Raw genomic sequence first — 8,441 nt, 5'->3', positions numbered from 1 at the left:
TGTAATTTCAAGTCAATCAGATCATTGCACACCGAGATATGGGTATCCATGGGTTCACACTGTCTGGTGGCCATTTTGAAAGCTGTCTGAAAACTTTCACCAAAAGAAGAGCCCTTTAAATGTGCATTTTTTTAGATGTTTAACTCTTTATTTTGGGTAAGTTTCACTACTTACTGTAAAATTAAGAGATTAATGTTCAGACTTTTGCATATTATAACTTGGATGTGGGAAATAATTACAGTTAGATCCAAAAGATAGTTTTAGCAACATAGCGCAGATGCTACAGAACACAGTTAGCTGACTAGCTGTTTAAGATTGTGTGCTAAGCTAATAAATTACTTCACAGGCATTACTGGCTTGTACTTTTACATCCATAATATTATAAATTGACAGTTTATTGCTGGTCTGTGGTTTTACAGTGCTGTAATTTTGAAAGATTTCATATTATTGCAAGGTGAGCTTAAAGGGTGCACTACTATGAAAATCACACGGCTTCAGTGTGACATCAATAAGAAAAAGTATAATTTCATACATATTAATAACAGTTTCTCATAATAAAATATGCATAAACTTAATACATGATCTAGTTTATTTATTTTGCAAAGTCTTGTCATTTTAATAAATATTACATGAAATGTATTAAAAATTGTTGCTGCTCCAATTCAGCTCAGTGTGCTCTCTTTAAGCTCTTTCACAATGAAAGTCTATGTAAATACTTCATAAACAGACTTTACATATAAACTGATGGTTGTCACTTTTAAGTTAATCTTTATAAAATGGTTAATAACTTATTTTCACAACTTTAAGATGACAAAATCTAGACATAACTATAGTTTATGCCCAAAGATGAAAGAGGCATGTCATCCATTCAAAGAAGGAGCCAACAGAAACCTGTCGTATCTGTCCAGGGAAAAAGCAACTAAAGGCTGGAATATACTACATGGCTTTTAAAATTTGAACAGATTTTTAAAACACCAGTATGATGTGATCCTCAGTCGTTTAGTGTATGATGGCCAGTTTTCCTTTGTGACTTGTAAATAGTCACAAACAAAAACTGGCCATCATACACTAAACCTTCGAGTTGCTCCGATAACAACAAACTCATCCAGAGACGTACGCATTGTTGCTAGGAGGCACACTCCTAAAAAATTGGAGTCTGTAACCATCATATGTGATTTTCTATGAAATCAGTCGACTCAAATCTGCAGACTGGCTCTGACCTTTGGCAACTAGCGTCAACTTAAGAGACTATAGATAAGTTGACATCCATTTAATAAGAGGCTTCATAATGAGGCTAGTTTCTGTGTTCATCCCCATGAATGAAACGTTTTATTGGTTTGTTTTATTTGATTTTTGAATTTGTGTTACTTAGCTGAACGCAGACTAGTCTAGATGCTGCAATGTGCTTAAATGACACTTCACTATGAATATATAACTGCTCAAATTGAATGAATGCCTTGTTGCTTGATTTTAGTGTTCTGTTTTTTTGTGATTGACTTGGTACCGTCAAATAAAATATTTTTCAGTTGTTCTTTAAAAAGGTTGTTTAAAATAAACAATAATTTTTAATAAAACATGATGTGAGCTTAATGGGAAGAGGGGTTACAAAAATGTACCCATTAAGCACAGCCAGACTTTTTGAATTTAATGATGTATATCTTAATTGAAATGCTTTTGTCATTTAAAATAAAATTAAATATTTTTGTGTGAGAGATTAATATTTTAACATAACTTTTTGTACTGAAACCAATATTTTGTGCACTAAAAATGTCTCAACGTAGATTTTGGTGAGCTTAATAGGTACGTTTACCCTATATATTTATATATCTATATATTATATTTAACTTCTAAATATAATTTAGCTGTGTGAAGAATGTATCTTTATAAAGAAAATGTGCAAAAATAGCTATATATAAACTCAACAAAAAAAAACATCCCTTTTTCAGAATGCTGCATTTTAAAGATAATTTGTCCAAATAAGTTTTACAGATTTATTTTAATTTATTGAAAAGGGTTTAGATAATGTTTTCATGCTTGTTCAATGAACCATAAACAATTAACGTACATGCACCTGTGGATAAGTCCTTAAAGTGATAGTTCACCCAAAAATGACAATTCTGTCATTAATTACTTACCCTCATGTTGTTCCAAATCTGTAAGACCTTCGTTCATCTTCAGAACACAAATTAAGATATTTTTTGATGAAATCCGAGAGCTTTCTGACCCTCCCATAGACAGCAAAGCAACTGAAATGTTCCCAGGCTCAGAAATATAGTAAGGACTAGGCCTGTCGCAATAATCAATATATCGACTTATTGCGCAATACATGTACATGACCTCAATCATTTTTGGTGACGCAATATATCGCCCATTATATTTACTTAAAAATAAATGTCACCATGTTTTTTACATTCCACTTGCGCCTGTGTCTTTTGCAGCTTCTCGTACATAACGTGTAGTCATGATGTGCTAGTTCAAATTTTAAAAATGCTTCTACAAGAAAAGTTTAATCTGCAGATATGGCCTTGTTTAGGGATCTGTGCCTTTGTGCATACGGACATCTGACCGCTAAGTAGTGATTGTGTTTTTTAGCAATAGTGTGCACCCTTCATTTACAGAGAAAAGAAGGTCAGGGAAAAATCTGTAGATGGAAAAATCTCCATACAAGTTCTTTGTGTTACTTTGCACTTTTTGTTAGAAAATGTTTATTTACTAACTATTTATTCAGGTTAAGGTATCTAATATTTTGATACTTAATTTCCATGATCTAAATATTCTTAAAAATTAAAAGTCTCTTGTCATTTGGAAGTTTGTACAGTCTTCTTGCATTATTATGCTCTTACATTATGATTATATATTCAGTGGCATAAAATGGTCTTTAAAATGACAATAATATCACTTATCGCAATTATTTCTCGGGCAATATATCGCACAACAAAAAGTTGTTATCGTGACAGGCCTAGTAAGGACATCATTAAAACAGTCCATGTGACATCAGTGGTTCAACCGTAATTTTATGAAGCTACAAGAATTCTTTTTGTGCGCAAAGAAAACAAAAATAACAACTTTATTTAACAATTCCTCTCCCCCGAGTTAACATCATCTGCCATTATGTAGAGTACCACAACGCATGCTTTCCTATAACAAGGCGTCTATGGCATGCCGTCTATGCAGGGACAAAAAGCTCTCGGATTTCACCAAAAATATCTTAATTTGTGTTCCGAAAATGAACGAAGGTCTTACGGGTTTGGAACGACATGAGGGTTAGTAATTAATGACAGAATTTTCATTTTTGGGTGAACTATCCTTTTAAGTCACTAAAGGTTTACGGGCGGAATTAAACGTCACGGTTATAATAACATTAAAGAGCCCTTTTATTTTACTGACTCTGAAAAACATCAGAAGATGCCCAGTAGGGTTGTGCCGATAGACAATAGTATCGTGTATCGATGATAGACAGAGATATCGCCTGTGGCTAATGCCTTTGACGATAGCAAGACGATTATTATTATTAGTAGTATTATTATCAGGCTAGTAATACTATCTAATTAATATTAGGGCTTATTTGTTGCATTAGGCCTATATTTCTTTTTCCGCGTTTTTACAGTATTGCGCATTCTAACCAATCACACACGATTATGCTGAGCTTTTGAATGCAATGGCCAATCAGAGGCGTTCAGATGAGTCATCACTGAAACAGCTGAGTTCTGTTGTTCAGCGCGTGCTGACTGAATTCTGACTCGCGAATTCTCTCATTATAAACAACAAAGTGCAGATGTACGTGCGATGCAAGTATAAGAGATTTATTCATCATATAGTGTAGATTCACAGAGTTTAACGGGAGTGTTTTTAAAGTGCATAAACTTGCGCTAGACTGAGATTGTGATTATGTTCTTTGGTAATGTAATGTTCTTTGCTCGTTTTCTGTAGCTGCTTTTTGAATAACTGAGGAAATGTAAGCATTATAATTAGTAACTTACGATGTTTCTATTAATTTGTTATCATGTTAAATACAAATTCAGTCATATTAAAAACATTAGGCTGCTTTTAGCCTTACGCTGGAGTTGGTTTACTTTCTCGCAATGAAACTAAGTAGATAATTACATAAATTAGCACGATAATATCGTGTATCGGCGATCTCACAGGATGACGATAGGACGATATGAAAATTGGGCATATTGCCCAACACTAATGCCCAGGGTTCCTGATCACCTGTATGAACAAGCCATAGTCCTGCTGCAGAGAAGCATGAGGACTGCAGATGTGGCCAGAGCAATAAACTGCAATGTCGGTAATGTAAGACGTGTTAGACAGTGCTACAGGAAGACAGGAACGACAGCTGATCAACCTTGAAGTGGCAAACCACATGCATCCATGTATGTGTCACCCAGAAATGTCCAGGAACTGTCGGCGCCGATGGCCTCGTGGGCAGCGTGCCGACATATAGCGCCTTTGCGCTTCGGGCGTCCCGAGTTCGAGTCCCGGCTAGTGGACCTTTCCCGATCCCACCCCCCTCTCTCTCTCACCCACTCCGCTTCCAGTCGACCTACTGTCCTATCTCAATAAAAGGCATAAAACGCCAAAAATAAATCTTAAAAAAATATATAAATGTCCAGGACCTGGCAAGTGCCTTGGTGGAAGAGCACAGTAACATCTCACAGCAAGAACTGGCAAATCTAGTCCATGAGGATGCTGCTGCTGTCCACACAAGATATTCACTGCCACTTTTGATATTGACCCTCCCTTTGTTCAGTAACTCATTTTTACATTTCTGTTTATCAAATGTCTGTCAAACCTGTTCAGTTTATGCATCAGCTGATGAACTTACTAAAATTTGTGTTCAAAATTTGCTGGGAATAAAAGCAGTTGAATGTGAGAGGATGTTTCTTTTTTGCTGAGTTTATATATAAAATCCATAGGAAACTCCAAGACTGTTGTACATGCAGAAGCCTTTACTTTACTGAAGCCTTCTCTGCCTCCCTTTCATTTTTGTTTTTCTGTCTTTCTCTTTCTTGCAGTGTTTGGAACAATCAGTGCTTTCAGGATGATGATATCATTATCATGTGCCCCCTCCTTCACAGCCCACCTCTCTTGCTCTGAACACTCAAGACAAAAACAAAAGCCAGAAAACATGAAGAGCGACTAACCCTCTCCAGCACATCACAGACTGCTCCACGCCACTGACACTTGAGGGATGTCTGCAGCCCCGAGCCGATCGACTAGCCCTCAGGTCGTCCATCTCTCCATCCTTAAAATAGCCAAACCTCCAGTAACAATCATTCATGCACTGCTAAGACAGTAGCTATAGGAGATAGCTGCAGTTACAGGAACACGCTCTCCAACATGCGCCGTCAGAAGGGGATGACAGCCTGTCAGACATTGTCATAAGCAATTGTGGGACTCATCGCTCTCCCATCTACACAGCCCTGACTCACAGAATAACCGCAATACCGGCAGCACATCACGCAGTGTTTTAGAACACAACACTTTTATCAACTTCCTGTGGCACCAAGCTACTCAAAACAAGTCTGTGCGGTCTCGGGCATCATGGGAGATAATATATGGGTGAGCTGCAAATAGAAATCCGTAAACAAGCAAATGACACACGCAGAATGCAATAAAACAACCTGTCTTTCTCTTCCTTTGTTGAGCTGAGGAAAGAGACTGAAAACCACAGAACAATAGCCAGTGTGTTTACTGTGTCAGATAACATGACATTACAAATTACTGCCCAGTTTCATTTGTCAATAGGGATGCATTTATTTTAAAATTCTGACTGATACTGATATTATACAGTATATATTCCATTCTGGACTCTATGCTATTTTTTTTTTTTTTTTGCCTAAAAAAAAAAAAAAAACGTAAATAGAATAAAAACTAAAATCAGCCATTGTAAATGCTAAAAGCAAATTATAATAGAGGTCTGCGCGGGACACTGGTACAGCCTGCTCTGAGCATCGTTATGCACATGCTGCGCACAGACCACGCAAATAAAACGCGTTACATTTAAAGCATGCGTGCAGCGCGTGCATAACAGTCGCGCAAGCTGTACCGGTGGTCAATAAGAATAAAGCGCAGATATGCTGTTCTAAATGGACGTCGGGAACGGGATATTGTTAGATTACACCAGATTACCGACCGCTACCGCGTTTTATTCGGGAATTTAATCCAACACAGAAAAAGTCCGGTCGGGTCCCGCGGGAATGCAGACCTCTAAATTATAACGTTTTAGAAGAGAATTAGGAAATATTAAAAATATTAATTTTGAGATTTGCTAAAGATTACATTTAACGGTGTTAAATTATAGATTATATAGCGTGTTTAAATATCAACTTTAAAAGAGGTTTAGCTGACAAAGCTAATGTAAATACAATTTAAAAAAAGGAAATTAACATGTATGATTGAACATTCATCAACCAATACAAATAAAATTTAATAAAAAATCTTAAATATCAGCCATTTAGTAATTGATATGATTCGAAATACCAAAATAAATGACATTCCAATTTTTCATAGACGTGGAATGATACATGTTTTTTGTTTGTTTGTTTGTTTTATGCATTTTGATGCAATTAAAAATCCTGCCAACTGAACTGCATCAGAGGAGGTGGCAGCCAGTGGCATGTAAAATAAATAACGAACTGGCATACATTAAGTTTTAATTGTTCTGAATTTAGAAGAAAATTCTAAATCAAACTGATTATCATGAATCAAATCAGTCAAAGATTCACAACCCTAATGTTCACGCTTTCAGACTTCATATATTAAGTTCTTGACAGCATCCTACATCAAAGAAGTGCTCAAAATCAACAATGACGCTCCGCTATATTATAACCCCTGCACAGACGTTGATGGTTTCGGTTGTCTGCCAATAGCTGCTTTTGCACAGATAGCAGGGTGCTCACTTCCTAAGCTGACCCTAGGGTGCTGGAAATAGTCGTGACACATGAGGCCGTTCAGAGAAAAGAGCAACCAGCTGTCCGTGCACATATTCTATCATCAACTGTAATACATACAAAACACCCTCACAGGAATATGAACAGGAACAAAATGCACACAGACACCCTCTTGAGTGCACACCACTCCTCCTCGAGTGCCAAGCAGTAATTTGATATTTTTAGATGGGCACTCTGCTGTCTCTGTGGTGTTGGCACGAGTAATAAGTGCTGGTTGGTGGATGGTTTATGGAAAATATTATTTTAGAGGCTCCCATTCATGTTTCCCAGCTTGAGCGCTTTGAAAAGCTTAGGTGTTACACTGTTAAATGTCATGCAACCACGCTGCTCACAGTGCGATAAATGTCCAAATTAAGACCTGTGGTTTGTTAGTAAAGGCCAATGAAAAGGCCTTGTGCAGCTAATTTGTCATTAAAGACCCCATGAAATGGCTTTGATAAGTGCAGTTTCCCTCCTGTGCCGGCGTATTTACTATTAAAACAGGAATAAGAGGTAAGGCATATAAATTGGCCTGTCCCTTTTTTTCCACAGCCATGAACCATGATTTTTGTTTTTTTCTAGTAGTCATGGCTGAAATGCAGTAATCCGTATAGTTTTTTGAGCCCTTATAAAAAAAAAAACATTAATGCAAAAATGCAGTTCATTCAGAGAATTTTTGTGGGGCTTAAAGTCAAAGCATCTAGGTATCTGATAACTGTTCAGAATTTGTAATAAAGAAAATAAGTCTTATTAATAGGTTAAAATCAGTATTAAAAAGTGGCACAGTAGCCTATATATGTATAATTCTTTTAAAAAACATGCGGTTTTAATGAGGCTTATGCGTAACAAACTTCCGTATTCTGTAAAAAATATGGAGCTGTTTTACTCAAGTTCCTTCAAAGGAGACACCAAAGATGATCATAACCAATGTCCATCACAAATGGAGATTGATATCTAAAAGTTTTGACCTTGATTAGTAGGGATGTAACGATTAACCGCGAGATGGTTGAAAATCGATTCAAATATGTGACGATTCAAATCGGTTGAGATGCTAAACAAATCGCGAGGTAGTAGTTTATATGAATGTACGTCTGAGGGGAACTTACTGTCTTTCGATGGTACTTTTTTATTTTCCTCTTGCCTCTGTATAATGCATATTAAGTTCATAAGTGCAGCACTGCTTTGTTTACAGCAGAAACCAAGGAAACGCTTTAAGCGCCACCTGCTGGCAGAGAGTGAATCTGCGTCTCATTTAGCTTGTCTGCTGTTGCTGTTTCATGCAGATATTTTTTATGCATAGTTTCACAAAACTGAAGTCAAACCATTCTGTTTTTGCTTCAAATTTCGAAATTATACAATGTAATTTAGATTAAAAATTGCTCATGTTGCATGTATTCAGCATCTTTGTTTGGATCATGATTAAAATGCAGTGGTTGCCTCTAATTTTAAAAGGAAAGAGCACAGACAAAGCCTTAGTTTGTTTATATGAAGAGATTTATTTTATTT

General features: G+C 36.5%; 1 protein-coding gene across 3 annotated transcripts in view; it reads right to left on the bottom strand.

The window, feature by feature from the left end:
* Positions 1–8,441, bottom strand: part of LOC107669617 (sodium-dependent phosphate transporter 2-like) — a 60,775-nt gene that overhangs the window by 30,566 nt on the left and 21,768 nt on the right. Inside the window, exons 1-2 of one of the 3 annotated variants that reach the window (XM_016461924.1) lie at positions 8,126–8,137; positions 5,510–5,513 (exon numbers count right to left, since the gene is read on the bottom strand). The exons of the other annotated variants lie outside the window; for them this stretch is intronic. The gene's annotated coding sequence lies outside the window, so the exon portion shown is untranslated. Of the gene's footprint in view, positions 1–5,509; positions 5,514–8,125; positions 8,138–8,441 lie in introns of those variants that run through there. 3 annotated transcript variants of the gene reach the window in all.

This window comes from Sinocyclocheilus anshuiensis, unplaced genomic scaffold (assembly GCF_001515605.1).
Source record: "Sinocyclocheilus anshuiensis isolate Anshui unplaced genomic scaffold, SAMN03320099.WGS_v1.1 scaffold80, whole genome shotgun sequence".
NCBI classification, from domain to species: domain Eukaryota; kingdom Metazoa; phylum Chordata; class Actinopteri; order Cypriniformes; family Cyprinidae; genus Sinocyclocheilus; species Sinocyclocheilus anshuiensis.
Note: the sequence above shows the minus strand (reverse complement) of the source record. Positions and strands in the feature narration are given on the sequence as shown.